Source organism: Mus musculus, chromosome 2, assembly GCF_000001635.26.
Source record: "Mus musculus strain C57BL/6J chromosome 2, GRCm38.p6 C57BL/6J".
Taxonomy (NCBI): domain Eukaryota; kingdom Metazoa; phylum Chordata; class Mammalia; order Rodentia; family Muridae; genus Mus; species Mus musculus.
In genome coordinates, this window is record NC_000068.7 from 177,062,549 (window position 1) to 177,084,502 (window position 21,954).

Below are 21,954 nucleotides of genomic sequence, written 5' to 3' on the forward strand. Positions count from 1 at the left end.
AATGGTGACACCTGGAGCAGATTCTCTTATGGTTTTATCTATGATCTAACTATCTCCTGCCCTGTTTCAACTGACAGAGATAACAGTAAACCGTTGCTCCTGTTCTTATCTAAAGGTGGAAGAAATTAACAGTTCATTATATGACTCAAATGAGCAATTATAAAACACTATTTTGCTACATTCTTTAACTTAAGAATTTAGGAATTTCCATCAAGAGTAAAGCAAGGTCACTGTCCTGGGGAGCAGCAGACCAGGGTCAAGGCTTACTGAGTCAACATAGCTTGTATTAGAAACATCTCTATATGGGGAAGAAGAGACAGCTCTCCCAGAATTAACATGTCATCCCAGAAAGAAATCTCTCCATATACAACTAAAATATTAATTAGGAAAATTTTCTTAATGGCATCATGGATTCAGCTGCGGCTAATGCTCAAAGACCAGGCAGCCAAAGACAGGTTTTGGATTCCACACATGCTCTCATCCATAAGTTTCTTTCCTGTTCAGTCACCAGGTTATTTTCAACAATTTAAATATGGACTGGAGATTACAAGTCCTACTTAAGACTGCTAGGAGATTTACACAGCAAAGACCCCCAGAATCACTTATTAAGTGCCTCAGATCCCTGAAATAGCAAGTCATTTCTCAGTGATAGATTCCTGAGTTGGAGGTCCCAGAAGATGAGAAAAATAGCAAAAGTAGAAGGTAGAATTTACAATAGCTGTAGTAGTGAGAGCTTACACAAGCTATGTCTTATGCCAAGTAAACTTTTTAAGAGTAGCATCTTGTGCCAGGTGTGGTGGCTCACGCCTTTAATCCCAGCACTCGGGGGGCGGGGGGGGCGGGGGGGAGGCAGAGGCAGGTGGATTTCTGAGTTCAAGACCAGCCTGGTCTACTAAGTGAGTTCCAGGACAGCCATGGCTACACAGAGAAACCCCGTCTCAAAAAACAAAAACAAAACAAGAGTAGCATCTTGTATCCTTCTCACAGGGGATAAGTGGAAAGAAATGGAGACCTCTATAAAGTCTTTAGAAACTTGCATACCCTGGGACAAACTCAGAAGTCTAACAAAACAACACTGCACAAGGGAACTGCCAAGTATCTAAAAAATCATGACCAACCAAACCCCCAGTGGACTTGGGACAGAGAACCATATCGCCATATTGTGGAGAAAGTTGGAATCTCAGGATCTGAAGCTTCTCCTCCCAGAAGCCCTAGCCACAGAACATTGCTACCTCTCCTAATGCTAATCCTGGCTTAAGAGAAAGAGCACTATTTTGTATTCAATGCACCAGGGCCTTAGGTCAAGCTCCTAAGCCTTAAGGCTCCAGGCTCTTAAAGGTCTGGAATTTAGGATTCAGGTATGCAATTCTCCACACATTAGGATCAAGCTTTATTTGAGTGGACCAGCCCTCAACACAGTAGTATTTTTCCTTTCAAAGAGCTGTCACCAGCGGTAGTCCTGCCCTTGAGGCAAAACTATGCTTTGTCCATGAAGGAAAAGAAAATTATGGATGACAGCATATGTGGAATCCAAAATCTGTCTTTGGCTGGCTCGTCTTTGAGCAATATTCACAGCTGAATCCATGCTGTCATTAAGAAATTTTTCCTGGGGCTGGTGAGATGGCTCAGTGTGTAAGAGTACCCGACTGCTCTTCCAAAGGTCCGGAGTTCAAATCCCAGCAACCACATGGGTGGCTCACAACCATCTGTAACGAGATCTGACGCCCTCTTCTGGTGTGTCTGAAGACAGCTACAGTGTACTTACATATAATAAATAATAAATCAAAAAAATTTTTAAAAAAAGAAATATTTCCTAATTAATATTTTAGTTGTATATGGAGCGATTATTTTCTGGGATGACATCTTAATTCTGGGAAGGAAAATAGATCTTTATGGCACACCAGGCCTTAAGGTTGGTTGTGACCCTATAATGCCATTTTGTGTAGCTTGTTAGGGGCCTGTTCTTTGATATCACCATAGGTCTAATGCCTGACTGTATAGCAGATTTGTCCCTTTTGTTAAGATTTGAAGACAAATTTCCGATAACCGTGGTAAATAAACATGCATATGGCTATACTAGCCTTCAAGAGGGCTGCTTAGCATACTACATACCTGTCAGGTGTTTTACAGGCAGCCCTACCTCAGCTACATCGTACTTAGTGTCACTTAATATTTCCTAAGCATTGGTAAATCCGTAACATCATCAACTCTACTCTTGTACATCAGAGCTTAATATTGGAGTGCTACCCAACACATAATATGTCTTCTACAGCCTGCACCTACATGTTAACTGCTAAGGGCAGAATTCATAGAAGATAATATAGAAACAAGGGCTGTCAAGTTTGTCATCCTGCCAAGTACATTTCTCCAGAGTAGCCCCTCCTGCAAATTTTTTTTCTACTTCTTCTGTTTTTTTGGGTTTTTTGGTTTTTGGTTTTTGGTTTTTGGTTTTTTTTCTCTCGATACAGGGTTTCTGTGCCCTGGCTGTCCTGGAACTCACCTTGTAGACCAGGCTGGTCTGGAAGTCAGAAATCTGCCTGCCTCTGACTCCCGAGTTCTGGGATTAAAGGCGTGTGTCACCATGCGCGGCTTCCTGCAAATGTTTTGTGCAGATGCAGCCCAATAATAAATGTATTCAGAGGCCAAAGCCGGGTCCAAGAGGAGACTAAGCCCACAGGTGGCCTCATCTAGCTGCCTGCTACTTACCATCCAGCTGATGGGAAGTCCACTACACATGCATTTTCTGCTAAGCTGCTTGCTCCTCCTCTCTGTGGGAGATGATCTTGCACTTATCATGTTTGGAGTTCTGAGCTTGCTAGGTCTTCTCACATCACTCAGTAGAGGCACACAAAACACATCACATAGAAATGCAAAGGTCTGCTGAATTACATGGAGAAGGAAGTCGCTGGCTTGGAACCTGGAAGGGCCGCCTCCTCTTCTAACTGGTAGCTCCAGGTCGAGATTCTGATTGGCTGGAGCGTATTGAGTGACATGTTAACTACTCTTAGGGTGATGGTGTACTGAAGGAACTCATTTCCAACCTGGGCCAATCCTTTTCCAGATCTAGAGATTCATGGTTCAGTAGCACTAGTGCCTCTGCTCCAATAACCTACCTGTGTGTCCTCCTGCCAAGCCCCTGGGAGTAACTAAGATTCCAGATCCATGCTGCTTAATTGTCTGTTACTTCCCTTTGTGGGCAGTGTCTCTGTGTTCACTGTTTTGCAAATTTGGAGCTCATCTGAACTCCAACCACAGCACTCCAAAGGCACATCTCCTTCTTCCTCCTAGAATCAAGCTGGATAGCTTATATAGCTCTTGAATCAGCTTACATTGGAGTTACCGATGTGCCCCACAAGTGGACAGATGCCAGAATATTAGCAATTAAAGAGAGATTTTAAGAAACAAGATTTTGGTCTGTCTTCTGGCTGGGTTTAGGTCACCTGCAAGTATGTTCCACATGATGGTTATTTGTCAAGCTTCAAAACAGACTAGGAAACTCATGAAAGACATGGTGCACCCACTTCCTGGCTTTCCTGGCCTTTGTGATCATCAGACAATGACAAAAACAAAAATACAGAGGCAAAACAACCATACAAATAAAATAATAGCTTAATTTCTTAGAGAGAGAGAGAGAGGGAGAGAGAGAGAGAGAGAGAGAGAGAGAGAGAGAGATTTAAAGACAGCACTGAAGAATTGGGACAATACAATAACTCTTAAAGTCATTTCAGATGTTTAGAGTCAGTGCCTTACAATCATTTTCAAAATGAATATTGCCAAGCATGCCAGTATGTGCTATCAATTGCAGTAGTGTGGAGACAAATTCATATTCATGAATTTGAGGCCACACTCCTCTACATAGTCTCTTCCATAATATAAACCATCTCAAATAGGCTTAGTTTCTTTAAATGGCAGATACAGTTACACTGTCAAGAACCAGGAAGCAACGACCTAAATGATATGAAGTAAAAATTTGTTCTATTTCCAGGCCAATCTCACAGTCTCCTCTGAATTCAGAGAGATAATCAGCTGTGAGTAAAAACAGAGAAACTTTTTGGAGTCAAACTCAAGGCTAAGATGAATAGTAACTATTACAAAACTGGAATTGCCTTGCAGTTAGTAATACAATTAAACCCTGTCTTGCAAAAAACAAACAAACAAACAAATAAATAAATAAATAAATAAATAAATAAAACATCCCATGAACAGAGGAACACTGTAAACAATTTATACTATGTAAATCTTAAGATTATAGAGGAAAAACTAGTCAAAATAACAATTTGTCCATTAACTTGGGACATTAGAGACAACATCCATAGTTAATATAGAATTACTCATATTTTATTTTTAGGATTAATTTGGAACAGGAAATAAAAAATAGCCCTTAAGTTGCCCTTAACAAATAAAATTGTGATTGTTTATCTGTGTTGTTGTTATTTCTCAGACACAGCCTTATTTAGAATATCAGAGTCACTAAATAAACGCTAATAAAAACAATTAAATCAAAATTAATTTATCTCTGTTCTTTGATTATCTGCTCATTGGAGGCCAGCAGCCTGTATTGTCTTCCTCTCTTTGCCTTACTCTGGGCAGCCTATTTGAAGAGCAGTGACTCCCAGCACCTCTAAGTCTAAACTCTTTGGATAGTCCAGAACTCTGGGAAGATATCTCCACATGGCTTAGGCAAAATATGTACCTTGCTAAAAAGCCAATCCTCCCCTCCGTCTAATCTTATATCATGGTGTGTGTATTCCATCCCAGAATCTCTAAATAACTTTTAATAGTACTTTCCCCATATTGCCATCTGTAGAGGTGAATTGTTAGTTTGCTTAAGCTCCCATCAGGTGGCGCATGTACTACACCCGCCCAAGAGTTCTGGATTCGTGAATAAAAGACACACATGTCAGTTTAATCCTTAATATGCCTAAGTAGCTCAATTTCTGTGCACTTCTAATCTTCCCAATGGCTAGCACATACTTCTCTCCAATTCTTTGTTTTGTTTTGGTTTGGTTTGGTTTGGTTTGGTTTGGTTTGTTTTGTTTTGTTGTTTGTTTTGTTTTGTTTTTTCGAGACAGGGTTTCTCTGTGTAGCCCTGGCTGTCCTGGAACTCACTCTGTATACCAGGCTGGCCTTGAACTAAGAAATCAGCCTGCCTCTGCCTCCCCAGTGCTGGGATTAAAGGTGTGTGCTTCCATCCCTGGCTCTCTCCCTATTCTTAAGTTATCGTTTTCTAAATATACTTAGGTTATTTGCTTTCCCTGACTCAAGTGGGGGATCAGCCCCTGGGCCTTCTTCCCTGGGTAATTCTATGTTGACCTGCCTTTACTTCTGATATCTCTGCTCCCTTCATAGCGATTCTTTCTTTGTCCCCCTTATTCCCTTGCTTATGCAATCTAAAAGTCCTGCTTGCATTTCCCTGTGCATCCATTGGCTGAATGGCAATCATTTATTATCAATCAAAGCCAGCTGGAGGCAGGGCTACTGAGCCTCTCAGAGCAAGCATTTCGGGAGGAAAATTAAGACATAGCATAATATTCAACCTGCAATACATGCACATAACCAGGGACTTTGAAACTTCAGATGGGTTAACATTGAAAGAGCACAGCTGGCATCAGGCTGACAATCCGCTATAAAAATGCCCAGTCTTTCCAGATACCTTCTAATTAATGATGCCCTAATCAAACTTTGGGTTTGTTTGTTTTCATAAAAAATAATTCCTAAGGAATATAATGTTGAAAATGAAAATGTAATTATTAAGATGAAATACTGATCTGACTCTACTGTTTTGTAGATTTTTTCTTTTTTATAATGTGTTTATTTTTATGTTATATATATGGGTGTTTTGCCTGCATGCATGAGGGTGTAAAATTGGCTGAAACAGAAGTTACAGACAGTTGTGAGCTGCCATGTTGTTTCTGGGAATTAAACGTGGGACTTCTGCAAGAGTAGCCAGTACTCTCAACCATTGAGCCATTTCTCCAGTCCCTAGAGTTTTTGTGTTAAATGTCAGAATTCTAAATGTATATACTATGAAATATAATTATATATCCCTCGTCCCCCTCTACAGCCCACAGATCCATCCAAATCAACCATCTCCTCACTATGAAATCTCCTCCTCCTCTGCCTTCTCCTGATCCCTACTAAGTCCATTTAGCGATGCCTGCATGGGTCTGACTGTGAGGCCCGTTATTGGACAATGGGCAACCTTCCAGTCACCTCATCCTCAATAAAGAATGACCCTGATCTCTCAGCTGCAAATAGCCCTTCAGTTGAGGGTACAACTATGAGAAATGTTTGGCTATTCTACATAGCCAATTTTGGCTTAACCCTCTCACCCACCCTTTGATTGTCCTCATTTCAGCTGATTAAACCTTCCATTTTCTAATAAAGAAAAAATTATTTTATTATTCTACGTGTATGAGTGTTTTGCCTTTTTGTATGTTTATCACATGCATTCCTGATTCCCTCATAGGACAGAAGTGGACAGTGAATCTTTTGTACTGGAGTTTTACACAGTTCTGAGCCAATGTGTAGACACAGAGAATACAGGTTCTCTGCAAAAGTAGTCTTTTTATTTTAAATATATTTTTATTAGATATTTTCTTCATTTACATTTCAAATGCTACCCCCTTTCCTAGTTTCCACTCTGGAAATCCCCTATAACCTCCGTCCTCACCCTGCTCCCCAATCCACTCACTCCTTCCTCCTGACCTTGGCTTTCCCCTATTCTGGGGCATAGAATCTTTGCAAGACCAAGGGCCTCTCCTCACATTGATGGCTTACTAGGCCATAAGACAGGAGTACCACCATGTATTTTCTTTGATATTATTTTCTTTGATTATTATATTTTCTGGCCTCGAACTCAGAAATCTGCCTGCTTCTGCCTCTGGAGTGCTGGGATTAAACACATGCGCCACCACGCCTGGTTTCATTTTCATTAAACCCTAAAACGTTTTTAATTTCTTTCTTTATTTCTTCCTTGACCAAGTTATCATTGAGTAGAGTGTTGTTCAGGTTCAACGTGAATGTTGGCTTTCTATTATTTATATTGTTACTGAAGATCAGCCTTCATCTGTGGTGTTCCGATAGGATGCATGGGATTATTTCAGTATTTTTGTATCTGTTGAGGCCTGTTTTGTGACCAATTATATGGTCAGTTTTGGAGAAGGTATAATGAGTTGCTGAAAAGAAGGTAAAACCTTTTGTTTTAGCATGAAATGTTCTACAGACATCTGTTAAATCCATTTGTTTCATAACTTCTGTTAGTTTCACTGTTTCTCTGTTAAGAAAATATTCAAAGATTCCACAATACCTAGTCTTTGAGGATAATAAGGAATCCCAGTAATATGACTGATATTAAATTGTTAACAAAACATCTCAAATGTCTGACTGTAATGGCCAGTAACTCCATGTCCTTTTGAACATCCAGTATAGAAAAACATGTAGGCAATGACTAGTTTCATATTTAGTTGCTTCTCTTGTTAAAGCATTTCCAAATTGATAGCCTGAGAAGGTATCAATAGTCATACTTGCTATGAATCGGGTCCAGTGGGCGCTCCTCAATCCTTGGGAATCAGGAGTTCCAGCAGATGGGCATAGAGTTGGCGGGAATTGACAGACAGACACAGACATGAGAGAGTGTGCTGAATCTGAATGTAATTTGTTAACTCGAGCATCAAACTTTTTATACAGAAGAAAATAGGAAAGTTCAGTGACACTCAGGCAAGTACAATGATGTTACTGAATTCTTACACAAAACAGAGGAATGCAAACACAGAAGGACTGACCAGAGGAACCAACTGGGATAAAATTCAGTGTTAACAACTGGGATCAAAAACAGCTCCACCTAAGGTCCACTTAATCTTAGAAGCCAGGGGCAAGGGCTTCATGCCCTTGACATAGTTCCTACTCTAGTCTATTGTATAATCAACTTTTCCCCTAGGACATTGTAAACACTTGTGTATGGGTGTAACTCAGCAATCTATAGTTCTAAGTATCTACTCTGGTTCCTCCTCTGGTCACAAACTTCCTTCTTCCTAAATAATGGTAAATTCCTGCATAGGGCAGTGATTTAGCTATCCATGCCCAGGGTCGGATCAAGGACTGCCTAGAATCTAACTTAGGTATATGTCAAAAAAAAATCAATCCTTAGGAGCACTTATTTTGTTTATAATTATGTGATTTAAAGATTTGTTTATTTATTATGTTTAAGTACACTATAGCTGTCTTCAGATACACCAGAAGAGGGCATCAGATGTCATAATGGGTGGTTGTGAGCCACAATGTGGTTGCTGGGCTTTGAACTCAGGACCTTCAGAACAGCAGTCAATGCTCTTAACCACTGAGCCATCTCTCCAGCCCCCTTAGGAGAACTTATAATAAAGCAATATTAAGGGAAAGCCCATAGATCCGTTTACCAACTAAAGCAAGGACACTGGAGCATTCTTTATACCTGATGGCAAGATTCCAGGAGACTAAGTTCTATGAACTTCTTGCCTCAGGACAGCACACAGTTTTTCGGGGCCTGTCGCGCTTCTCACTACTGGATTGGATGTAGCACATATGTACATTGTTTAACATTTTTAAAAATTCAGATATATAAGTAATGTCTATTTGCCATAACTGAGTAGGTACCAGTCCTAGAGGATTAACACCTTTGTGTGATACAGGAAGAAACTGAGGACACTGATGAAAGTCTTTACAATTTGACATGCACATTTTCTAGAAATACCAAATTGTTGTCTCAACCTATTGCTTTTTAATGATGTAAAGAATGAGAGTGTTTGGCTAAACTGTTCCTGTGTAATGCCTATACTCTGCCTAATATGCAAACCTGCTGAGGCATTGCCCTCATTAAGGGGTCTGGGCAATCCACTATGAGCTTTCAAATATCCTATAACTTAAGGAAGAGTACTTGCTCTTAAATTAAGTTGCATTTGCATAAATAATTCCAAAATTTGAGTACTAGCTGCAACTAAAAATGGAACAAAGTCAAGCAATTGTAAGCCATGAGGTATATACTGACCATCAGTATATCAACTCAAAGCTTGATTTTGTCAACGTTTCAAAAAACAGTGGCTACAGTACATTATTCAAATATTTGTGAAGCAGGGAGGAAACTCAAGAGAATAAACATGATCCAAGTACATATGCTACCTTCCCTTTAGATGAGCTATCTATAAACACAATAAATGCATTCTCTATCAGCTGCATGTGTAAATATACAGGAAATACAAATGTATGCATAAAGGCAAATTCTAACAACTTGCCTTTTGGATAACAATTATCAGATTTACGTAAAATGTTTGCACGTTCAATAGACTAAATATAAGCATTCTTCAGTAACCAATTTCAAAGCTGAAATAAGAAATAAATATTTCATCACGTTCTTTTCCAAAATAGTTTTGTGATTCTATCCTACAATTGTGTATCAACATAGCTACAGTTTCATAGTAGGGTGTGCAAACTTTACTTGGAGATGAAGAAAGATGAATACACATTAATGGTCCCTTTGGCTAAAAGACTGCTGTGAACTAGTCAACAATTTATCTTAGTATATATATATATATATATATATATATATATATATATATATATATATATATCTGTTGTTGGCTAATAGCTTCCTATACATTTAGCAAAACTTTTCATTCCTCGTCAGTTAATTTTCCAGGGGAATTAGGATTTGCATTTCCCTTGAGAAATAACAAACAGACATTTAAGTTCTTCTGTGGCAAGCTTAAGGTGAGGTCTTAGCCAACTAACATTTCCTAACAGCTTTTGAAAGTAATTTAAAGTAAGTAAACTATCTTTTCTTATTTGAATTTTCTGGTCAACAATTTCTTTAGGATATAACTGATGGCCCAAATCTTGAAAAGGATATTGTCTTTGAATCTTTTCTTTCCCAAAATTTTAAAGCTTTTTATATCATAACAAAGGCCTATAGAAATACTCTTTCAGAGGAAGAATCTAATAAAATATCCATATCATGATCAATAAACAGAGTAGGATTCAAAGTCCTAACCTCTTATATTGAAGCAGAAACAAATTTTTGACAAAATGTAGGGCTACTGACCCTTCCTTGAGGAATTCCATTGAAGGGAGTCCAATGATATCACTTCGCGGCTTATTTAAAATTACAAGCAGATACATCAAATGCAAACCTTTTACAACCCTCAAGATGCAAAGGAATACTATAAAACTGATCTTTTAAGTCAATAATAATCTTACACCTACTTTTTGAAACATCTGCTAAAGTAAGTAAGCCAGTTTTCAATGTCCTCTTCTTTTTTTAAAGATTTATTTATTTATTTATTTATTTATTTATTTATTTGTTTGTTTATTTAATGTAAGTACACTGTAGCTGTCTTCAGATACACCAGAAGAGGGCATCATATTTCATTACAGGTGGTTGTGAGCCACCATGTGGTTACTGGGATTTGAACTTCGGACCTTAGGAAGAACAGTCAGGTGCTCTTACTCACTGAGCCATCTCACCAGCCCTTGAATGTCCTCTTAAGTCCCAGGGTCATTATCCTTTCATACATCTTAGGTTTTGAACTTTATTTTGGGTCATTGGAATAACCAGTCCTTTGGAGGTGAGGGAGTACATCAGCTCCAGTGCCTACTAATCCTTCCAAACAGTTTCCTTCAATTAGTACTTTAAGGTTAGGTCTCTTAATAGCAACAGATTGGACCCAGTACACATCAGTGAAACCAAAGCCACCTTGTCCTCTCACACATTTAGCAGATGCAAGGGAACTAAATTAAGTTGAACAATTCTTTTGTTAGCAGGTACAGTTATAATGGGGCAGCCATAATTCTAATTTCTCCTGCATAATCATTGTCTGTAATATGTGAATAGATCTGTAGTATTTTTATAATAGTGCTGCTTCAGTCCTGAAGTTATCCCACGTCCCTGGAGGCAATGGGCCAAAAACTCCTGTAGGCAGTGTTTGGACCCCCATTTCTGAGGTCAGTACTGGCGATCCTAAAACTCAGTAATCTCCCTGCCTCTGTGCTCTAATTTGGTTCTCTGTCCATACCTGATGGCCACAAAGGCCAGGAAAGCCAGCAAGGCCATAATATCTGTCTTGTGTTTCCTGCTCTGTGCTGTAGTTTGCTCATAACCATCATGTGGAACATACTTGTAGTGGACCTGAACCCAGTCAGAAGCAACAGAACAAGATCTTGTTTCCTAAAATCTCTGTTTAATTTCTGTAATTACTAATATCCTGACCAACCACCCACTTGCAGGACAAATTGGTGACTCCAATGTAAGCTGATTGATGGGCTATGCAAGCTATTCACCTTCATTCTAGCAGGAAGAAGAAGTGCCTCCTGAGTGCAGTGCTTAGACATCAGGCAAGTTCTAAATTTGCACAGCAATGAACAAAGGGCACTGCCCACAAAGGGGAGAAGCAGGCAGGCAAGCAGCATTGATCTGGAATCTTAGCCCCTCCCAAGGAATTGGCGGGAGAACAGACAGATCAGCTATTGGAGGAGACTCACTACTGCTACTGTCCTACAAAGCCGCAGATCTGAAAAAGGATTGGCCCAGGCTGGAAACACTAAGCTGTGTACTTTTAACACACTCTAACTTTAAGGGTGGTGTTCCTGTCTTTCAAGACTCAGTAGCCAATCAGAACCCCACACGGAGCTGCCAGTCAGAAGAGGAGGTGGCTCTTCCTGGTACTAAGCCCTCAAGTTTCTCTCTGTAACTCAGGTGACCTGAGTGTTTCTATGTGTTGCGTTCTTACTGTCTTCAGTGAGTGCTGCGAGGTAGCTCAGGCAAGCTCAGAACTTCAGACATGGTAAGTACAAAGTCATCTCCCATAAAAAAAGGGGGGGGGGGCAAGCTTCTTAGCAAAGGATGCCTGTGTAGTAGGTCTTAACAGCGCATGGATGGTAAGCATCAGCCAGGTATATCGGGCCACCTGTGCCCTCCTTTGTGGACCTAGTCTCTCCTTGGACCCGGCTGTAGCCTCTGAATAACTTTATTGTCTGGCAGCATCTGGACAAAATCTTTGTGTCAGGGGCTTGTGTGTGGAAATACACTTGGCAGGACGAGAACCAGAGGAACAGCTTACTGTGTACACTGTCAGGTAAAACAGTGCAGACAAGAGCTAGGTCACAGACCAAAGGAAAAGGGAGTGTGCTGCAGGGATCACTGTTATGGAGAAGGACCTGATTCAGGCAGTGAGAATGATTTTGTAACTTCACAGACTGCATTCATTTCTGCATGTAATTTAGTAAAACTAGATTGGTGGGTGTTTTGTTTGGACAGGTTAGCTTGAGCCAGTGGGTAATGAATTCCCATTTTAGGATCTGTATTATGTAGATTTGTGCAATCCTTGTTGACATATTTAATTGAGCTCAGAAATGTAAAACACATGCCATTAGCTGTCTCTGTGTATGTCTGTCACATTATAGATCTCAGTAGTTAACAAAGCACTTAGGGGCAAGGTCAAACACTATCTCATTAATGCCATTCCTTCTACAAAGAAAGGCCTGATCCTTTTCTAATCAGTACAGTGACAAATTTTTTAAAATTATATATTTTTCCTTTTTAAAGATTTATTTATTTATTATATGTAAGTACACTGTAGCAGTTTTCAGACACTCCAGAAGAGGGCATCAGATTTCTTTATGGATGGTTTTGAGCCACCATGTGGTTGCAGGGATTTGACTCAGGACCTTCAGACTAGCAGTTGGTGCTCTTAACCACTGAGCCATCTCTCCAGCCCTTGGTATTACTTTTTAAATTCCATTTTCTTTATGCATAGGTGCCCTGATCTGTTACTTGTTTCTATTCTCCAATGTTTCCCAGAAAACAACAGATTCATTCCTATTTGTAAAGAAATTACATATCTGTCTGTTTACAGCAACATCTGTAGTTCAGGCTTCCCTTATGCCATGTACTTCATACTTGCTTTGAGCATTTGAGCCTAAAAACTTCCTTGCTCTTTCTGAGGGTAGAAGACTGATGGCTTAGGTGATTATCACCTGTAGCCTAACAGCTGAGGATTAAGCAATGTGGCCTTTGCTCTATCTCAGAAGGAACTGCTGGGCTCTAACTTTTAGCCTGCAAGTCAGAAGTCACAGGAAGAAAATGGGATGCTCAAAGAAGTGGTTCTGGAGTTTATTACTAAGTTGTCAAAAGTTACCTATGAAAGCTATCTAAGAGGAAAAGCAAAAAGATCCTAAGTGGGGAAGGGCAAAAATCTTCTCCTTTCTCTTTTCCTTATCTCTTTGTCCTCACTACTTAAACATCTTTCAGTATACACGATCACATGTTACCAAGTTCATCACAAGTTCTCACAAAAAATCAAATCATAAACTGAAATAGAAGTTTACAACAGAGAATGGTTACATGCATATCCATTAGGAGTAATTACTAATGGCTAAGTATCCATCGCCTGTATCAGATCCTCAGGTTCCCTGAAGGTTTAAAACCATAACTAAGTTATTAGTAAAGTTTTGTAGAGATAAACACAGTCCTATATCGTTTTCTAGGAACTATTTCTAGCACCTATAATAAATCATTAGTTTCCTTTTTATGACGTTTGGTAAATTGTTTTACAACCTCTTGGAATGTGCTCTGAGTAGGAGAAAGTCTGATTACTATCTAAGAGCAATTAATTGGTGATGCTTGGGAGACTGGTGGAGTTTTCTTTGCAGTTTTGAGTATCAGAAATTTATCTAATAGCGGTCCGACTATAATCAGTTTAATACTCACTGACATAATTTTAGGAATTCTTATCGGATCGTCATTAAGACTTAAGTGATCTGTTTGTCTATATAACATCACTAGAAAACAGTACATCTTCATAGATCTGTAGAGTTCTGCTCTAAAGGGGTGTGCTTCTACATAGTGACTGTTATATATCTTTAATAATTCATAGCAGGAATATTTCATACAAGGAATCCATTACAGGCTTGCTTAATAAGGGCACAGATGTTGCAGATTATATAATAATTGTTCGAACATATGGAGGATGGAAAGGTGGCTCAGTGGTTAAAATCACTGACTGTTCTCCTGAAGGTCCTGAATTCAGTTTCTAGCAACCATATGGTGGCTCACAACCATCTGAATTGAGATTTAACTCCCTCTTATGATGTGTCTGAAGACAGCTACAGTGTGCTTACATATAATAATTAAATAAATCTTTTTTTAAAAAAGAAGTATTTGAACATTTCCGATGATCACCTGCTAGATATTAGCTTGTCCCATTATGGCTCTGGACAACCCACTTACAGTAAAATAAGAGAATACTGTACAGAAGGTATTAGAGTTACAAGGGCCAGCTTTGAGGAAAGCTACAAGCAGGAAATGGAATTTACTGAAAAGACGCTATGTGTGCTGCAGGTGACAGAGCTGGAGAAGTGAGAGTATGGAAAACCATGTGGTTAAGGCAATGTCATCATAATCTCAAGATGCTGACAAGAAGCTATAAGTTTTGTTGTTTTCACTGTTAAATTTTGGTGTCTTTGGTCAGTTCATTTTTCCAGATGATTTGATTATTTCTGCTAAGGATTGTTTCTTTTGTGACATTGGATGTGCAAAAGATAACAATCTCTCTTAAGCATATGGTACAGTGTGGACAGATAAAAAGTAGTTTTCATTTTTGAAAAAAACATGTGGTAGTTAAATGATAATGGCTCCCATAGACTTATATGTTTGAATACTTTTTAAAAAAAAAGATTTAATTAATTATTATATGTAAGTACACTGTAGCTATCTTCAGACACTCCATAATGGCGAGTCAAATCTCAGTACAGATGGTTGTGAGTCGTCATATGGTTGCAAGGATTTGAACTCAGGATCTTCAGGAGAGCAGTCAGTGCTCTTAACCACTAAGCCACCTTTCCATTCTCCATATGTTCGAACACTTATTTTTTTGTTTATCGGACTGATTATGAAGGATGTAACATCTTCTGACCATGCCCATTTTGCTAGCTACCTCTTGTCTAGGTTCAAAATATGAGCTCTCAGCTCTACCTGATGCCATGTGTTTATCCTGCCAGTATTGACTCTAAGGCTTTGGAACAGTAAGCCCAAAATGAGCCTTCAGTTATAATTCCCTTTATCTATGGTGTTTTTCATGAGATCGATAGAAAAGAAATATTCAGAAGAGTTCCATGGAAAATCAGAAATCAGAATATCATCCCTTCCAACTATAGAAACCAAGGAGGAATATTTTTCAAACTATCTCTAGGTCAGTATGATCTGTCACATACCTTTGAAATTAGGAGTAATCGCAAGATTGACAATTATCTACTTCCCTTAAAGCAATCCTTTTAAGAACATTCTGCTTTACTTATAACACAACCAATTCCAAATAACATTTCTATAAAAATAACATTTCTGCTCCATCTTGTATTGAAGACTCAGAAATTGGCAGAATTCTCATATTGGTTCCCTGAACTGTAGAGTGAGGGCTATTATGGTTGGAAAGGCCAAATGGAAGCCTTTAGAGTTGCCTCTGCCAAAGAAAATAGTGAATCAAAAACAGTATCGTATTCCTGGAGGCATTGCAGAAATTACTGCCAATGTCCTTATATTGTCTCCAGCAAAAGGTGTAGCCCAGATTAAAGGTGTGTTCCACCACACCTTTAATCCCAGATGAAAGGCATAGCCCAGATTAAAGGTGTGTTCCTTAAACTCGGAGATTCAATCTTCTGGAATCCATAGCCACTATGGCTTAAGATCTTCAAACCAAGATCCAGATAAGGATCTCCAAGCCTCCAGATAAGGATCACTGGTGAGCCTTCCAATTCCGGATTGTAGTCATTCCAAATATAGTCAAGTTGACAACCAGGAATAACCACTACAATCCACCCCTTGTCAACTTGACACAAATAATATCTCATGTTCACATGAAACAATAACAAGGTTGTAAATACGCCTAACATGATATAACTATTCCTCGTACAATCGCAAACGCATTTGTAAATTTACAATGGGCATTCATATTACTTTATAATCCTCGTTTCTGCAACTGGTTACGTGGCCTTAATTGGTATTTATAACTACCTTCCTCTACTACCCATTCTGTATTTCCTTCAATGTAATGAATGGAGGCCGAAAAGCACAGGATTACCTAAAGGTAAAATATGATAAATTCTATATTGTTAAATATCGATGTTTTCTCTAATGTCCCAAGTTAAAGGACAACTTGTCATTTTGACTTATTTTTCCTCTATAGTCTTGAGATTTACATAGTATAACTTGTTTCCACTGTTCCACTGTTCATGGTATGTTTTATTTATTTATTTGGTTATATTCAAGACAGGGTTTCTCTGTGTAGCCCTGGCTATCCTGGACTCACTCAGTAGACCAGGCTGGCCTTCAATTGGGAAATCTGCCTTCCTCTGCCTCCCAAGTGCTGGGACTAAAAGCTCGAACCATCATTGCCCGGCATGGTAGGTTTTATGCACTGCTGATTTTAATTGTATTACCAACTGGAAGGCAAATCCAGGTTTGTAATACTTACTATTCATCTTAGCCTTGAGTTTGACTCCAAAAAGTTTCTCTGTTTTTACTTACAGCTCATTATCTCTCTGAATTCAGAGAAGACTGCGAGATTGGCCTGGAAATAGAACAAATTTTTACTTCATATCATTTAGGTCATTGCTTCCTAGTTCTTGACAGTGTAAATGTATCTACCCTTTAAAAAACTAAGCCTATTTGATTTGGTTTATATTATGGAAGAGACTATGTAGACAAGTGTGGCCTCAAATTCAGGAATAAGAATTTGCCTCCACACTTCTGAAATTGATAGCACATATTATCATGCTTGGCAATATCATTTTGAAAATGATTGTAAGGCACTGATTCTAAACACCTGAAATGACTTTAAGAGTTATTGTATTGTCCCAATTCTTCAATGCTCTCTTTAAATGTTATTCTCTCTCTCTCTCTCTCTCTCTCTCTCTCTCTCTCTCTCTCTCTCTCTCTCTCAGAAATTAACCTGTTATTTTATTTGTATGGTTGGTTTGCCTCTGTTTGTTTTGTTTCTGTCCGTGCCTGATGGCCACAAAGGCCAGGAAAGCCAGGGAGGCTACCATGTCTTTCATGTGTTTCCTGCTCTGTTCTGAAGCTTGTCTCATAACCATCATGTGGACTTGCAGGTGACCTAAACCCAGCCTGAAGACAGACCAAAATCTTGTTCCCTAAAATGTCTCTTTAATTGCTAACATTCTTGTCACCTGTCCACTTGTGGGCACATTGGTAACTTCAATGTAAGTTGATTCATGGGCTATGTAAGCTATCCAGCTTGATTCTAGGAGGAAGTAGGAGGCATGCATAGGGAGTGCTGTGGTTGGAGTTCAGATTGATCTCCAAATTTGCAAAACAGTGAACACAGAGACACTGCCCACAAAGGGAAGTAACAGACAATTGAGCAGCATGGATCTGGAATCTTAGTTACTCCCTGGGGCTTTTAGGAGGATGCACAGGTACTCTATTGGAGCAAAGGCATGAGTGCTACTCATCTGCAAATCTCTAGATCTGGAAAACAATTGCCCCAGGTTGGAACTGTGTCCTTCAGCACACCCTAACCCTAAGGGTAGTTAACATGTCACTCAAGACTCTTGAGCCAACCAGAATCTCTACACAGCTGGCAGTCAGAAAAGGAGGCAGCTCTTCCTGGTTCCAAGCCAGCAACTTCCTCCCTGTAATTCATCTGATCTTTGCGTTTCTGTGGAATGTGTTTTGAGGGCCTCTACTGAGTGATGTGAGGGGACCTAGCAAGCTCAGAACTCCAGACATGGTAAGTGCAAAGTCATCTCCCACAGAGAGGAGGAGCAAGCAGCTTAGCAAGAAATGCACTTGTAGTTCCACTTCCCAGCACCTGGATGGTAAGAAGCAGGCAGCTAGATGAGGCCACCTGTGAGGAGCTTTGTGGACCTAGTCTCCTCTTGGACCCGGCTGTGGCCTCTGAATAACTTTATTATTGGGCTGCATCTGCACAAAACATTTGCAGGAGGGGCTACTCTAGAGAAATGTACTTGGCAGGATGACAAACTTGACAGCCCTTGTTTCTATATTATCTTCTCTAAGTTCTGCCTTTAGCAGTTAACATGTAAGTGCAAGATCCATTTGGAATTGTTTTTGTGGAAGTTGTAGAAGACATTTTATGTGCTGGGTAGCACTCCAATATTAAGCTCTGATGTACAAGAGTAGAGTTGATGATGTTATGGATTCATCAATGCTTAGGTAATATTAAGTGACACTAAGTAGAATGTAGCTGAGGTAGGACTGCCTGTAAAACACCTGACAGGGCTTGAGAGATGGCTCAGCGGTTAAGAGCACTGACTGCTCTTCCGAAGGTCCTGAGTTCAAATCCCAGCAACCACATGGTGGCTCACAACCATCCGTAATGAGATCTGGCTCCCTCTTCTGGAATGTCTGAAGACGGCTACAGTGTACTTATAACAAATAAATAAATGTTTTTAAAAGCATTAAAACATTTAAAAAAAAAAAAAAACACCTGACAGGTATGTAGTATGCTAACCAGTCTGGTTAAAGGTTATTATAGCCATATGCATGTTTATTTACCAGGGTTATCAGAAATTTGTCTCCAAACCATAACAAAAGGGACAAATCTGCTATACAGTCAGGCATTAGACCTATGCTTTTATCAAAGAATAGGCCCCTAACAAGCTACTCACAATGGCATTATAGGCTCACAACCAACCTTAAGGCCTGGTGTGCCATAAAGATATATTTTCCTTCATGGAAAAAGCATAGTTTTTCCTCCAGGGCAGGACTACAGCTGGTGACAGCTCTTTGAAAGGTAAAATACTATTGTGTTGAGGGTTGGTCCACTCAAATAATGCTTGATCCTAATGTGTGGAGAATTGCATATCTCAATCCTAAATTCCAGACCTTTAAGAGCCTGGAGCCTTAAGGCTTAGGAGCTTGACCTAAGGCCCTTGTGTATTGAGTCCAAAATATTGCTCTTTCCCTTAAGGCAGGATTAGCATTAGGAGAGGTGGCAATGGTCTGTGACTAGGGCGTTTGGGGAAGACAATGTTCAGATCCCGAGATTCCAACTTTCTCCACAATGTGGCAATATGGTTCTCAGTCCCAAGTCCACTGGGGCCTTGGTCTGTCATAGTTTTTTTGATACTTGGCAATTCCGTTTTACAGTGCTGTTTTATTAGACTTCTGAGTTTGTCCCAGTGTATGCTAGTTTCTGCAGACTTCATAGAGCTCTCCATTTCTTTACACTTATTCCTGTAAGTAGGATACAAGATGCTACTCTTAAAAAGTTTACTTGGCATAAGACATAGCTTGTGTAAGCTCTCCCCACTGCAGCTGTTGTAAATTCTACCTTCTACTTTTGCTATTTTTCTCATCTCCTGGGACCTCCAACTCAGGAACCCATCACTGAAAAATGGCTTGCCATTTCAGGGCTCTGAGGCACTTAATAAATGATTCTGGGGGTCTTTGGTTTGTATATCTCCTAGCTGTCTTAAGTAGGACTTGTAATCTCCAGTCCATATTTAAATTGTTCAAAATAACCTGGGGACTGAACTGGAAAGACACTTATGGGTGAGAGCATATGTGGAATCCAAAAAACCTGTTTTTGGCTGGCTGGTCTTTGAGCATTAGCCACAGCTGAATCCATGATGCCATTAAGAATTTTTACTAATTAATATTTAGTTGTATATGCAGTGATTGCTTTCTGGGATGACATGTTAATTCTGGGAGAGCTGTCTCTTTTTCCCCTTATAAAGATGTTTCTAAGACAAGCTATGTTGACTCAGGTAGCCTTGATCCTGGTCTGCTGCTCCCCAGGGCAATGACCTTGCTTTCCTCTTGATATAAATTCCTAAATTCTTGAGTTAAAGAGTGTAGCAAAGTAGTGTTTTATAATAGCTCATTTGAGTCAAATAATGAACTGTTCATTTCTTCCACCTTCAGTAGAGAACAAGAGCAATGGTTTACTGTTATCTCTGTCAGGTGAAGTAGGGCAGGAGATGGCTAGATTATAGACGAAAGCTTATGGATATCTGCTCCAGGTGTCACCACTCTAGTGAAGGATAAGTGTCAGGCAGGGTGAATAATTTTGTAATTTAACAGCATGTATTAAATAATGCATGTGATTAAATAAAACTAGATTGGTGGGTTCTTAATTTGTGCAGGTTAGCTTGAGCCAGTGATAATGAATTTCTGTTTTAGGATCTGTACTATATAGATATAATGTATCAGAAATGTAAAACACATGCCATTAGCTGGAGCTGTGTGTGTCACATTATAGATCTCAGTAGTTAACAAAGCACATGGGGCAAGGTCAAACACTATCTTATTAGTATCATTCCTTCAACTAAGAAAGGCCTGATCATTTTCAAATCAGTAGTTATATATTTTCCCAATATAGGTGTGGGTTTGTTATTATGTTTGTTTTAGCAAACCACTGAGGACAATGAGCTGATTAACAAGAGTGCTCCACAGTGTCTGACATGTGTCCTGCTTTTCTCTGAGCCTTTGCTCATAGCCATTAGGTGGAAAGTGCTTGCAGTTTACCTTAACCCAGCCTGAAGCCACAACACAAAATCTTATGTCCTAAAATCTCTCTTCAGTTACTAATATTCTGGCTCTGACCACCTGTGGACGGTTTGGTAACTCCAGTGTCAGCTGATTGTTGGGGTATGCAAGCTATCCAGCTTGATTCCAGGAGGAAGAAGGGGAAGTGCTGGATTTGGAGCTCAAGCAAGCTCCAAACTTTCAAAGCAGTGAACCCAGGGGCACTGCCCAGAAAGGGGAGAGGCAGGCACTTAGGCAGCAAGGATCAGGAATCTTAGCCTCTCCCAAGAGCTTGGTGAGGGAACAGACTGTTGGAGGAGACACTCTGTTGCTACTGAACTGCAAATCTGCAGATCTGGAAAAGGATTGGCCGGCTGGAACCACTCTGCTGTGTCCCTTCAGCACACTCTAACCCTAAGGGTGGTGCTCATGTCAATAAGACTCAATAGCCATCAGAACCTCCACAACGAATTGCCAGTCAGAAGAGGCAGTGACTTTTCCAGGTACTAAGCCTGCATGTTCCTCTGTGTAAATCAGCTGATCTCAGTGTTTCTGTGTGACCTGTTCTTAGTGTTTTCGCTGGATGCTGTGAGGTTAACTCAAGCAAGCTCATAACTTCAGATGTACTAAATGCAATGTCATCTCCCACAAAGAGGAGGAGCTAGCATCTTAGAAAAGGATGCTTGTATAATAGGTCTTCCCAGAGGCAGAATGGTATGCATCAGCCAGACAAATGGGGCCACCTGTGAGGTATTTTGTGGACCTAATCTCCTTTTGGACGAGACTGTGGCCTCTGAGTAACTTTATTATAAGCCTGCATCTGGACAAACATTTGTAGCTGGGGCTTGTATGTGGAAATATACTTGGTAGGATGAGAACAAGGGAAAGAGTTTCCTGTGTACACTGTCAGATAATGCAGTGCAGACAAGAGGTAGGTCACAGACTACAGGAAAGGGAGTATGCTGCATTAGTCATTGTTATGGAGAAGGACATGATACAGGCAGTGAGAATGATTTTGTAATTTCACAGATTGTATAAAAGACTGGATAAAAAGTACTATGTGGGTGGGCAGGGCAGTCAGCGAATATTCATTTTGAAATACACCTTTACACTGTTGTCTGTATCATATTTTGTTTTGTACACACTTATCAAATCTTACAGGATTTAGTCACCTATGATGACGTGCATGTCAACTTCACTCAGGAAGAATGGGCTTTGCTGGATCCTTCTCAGAAGAGTCTCTACAAGGGTGTGATGCTAGAGACCTATAGGAATCTCACAGCTATAGGTAATATTGTGATTTTTTAATTTACTTTATAACATGTATGTACAACTGTTTCTTTGTTATTCTCATTTGTTTTTGTAATTTCAATTGAGAATGAGGAATAATATGGTGAATAAATCACTCATGGTTTTAAAGT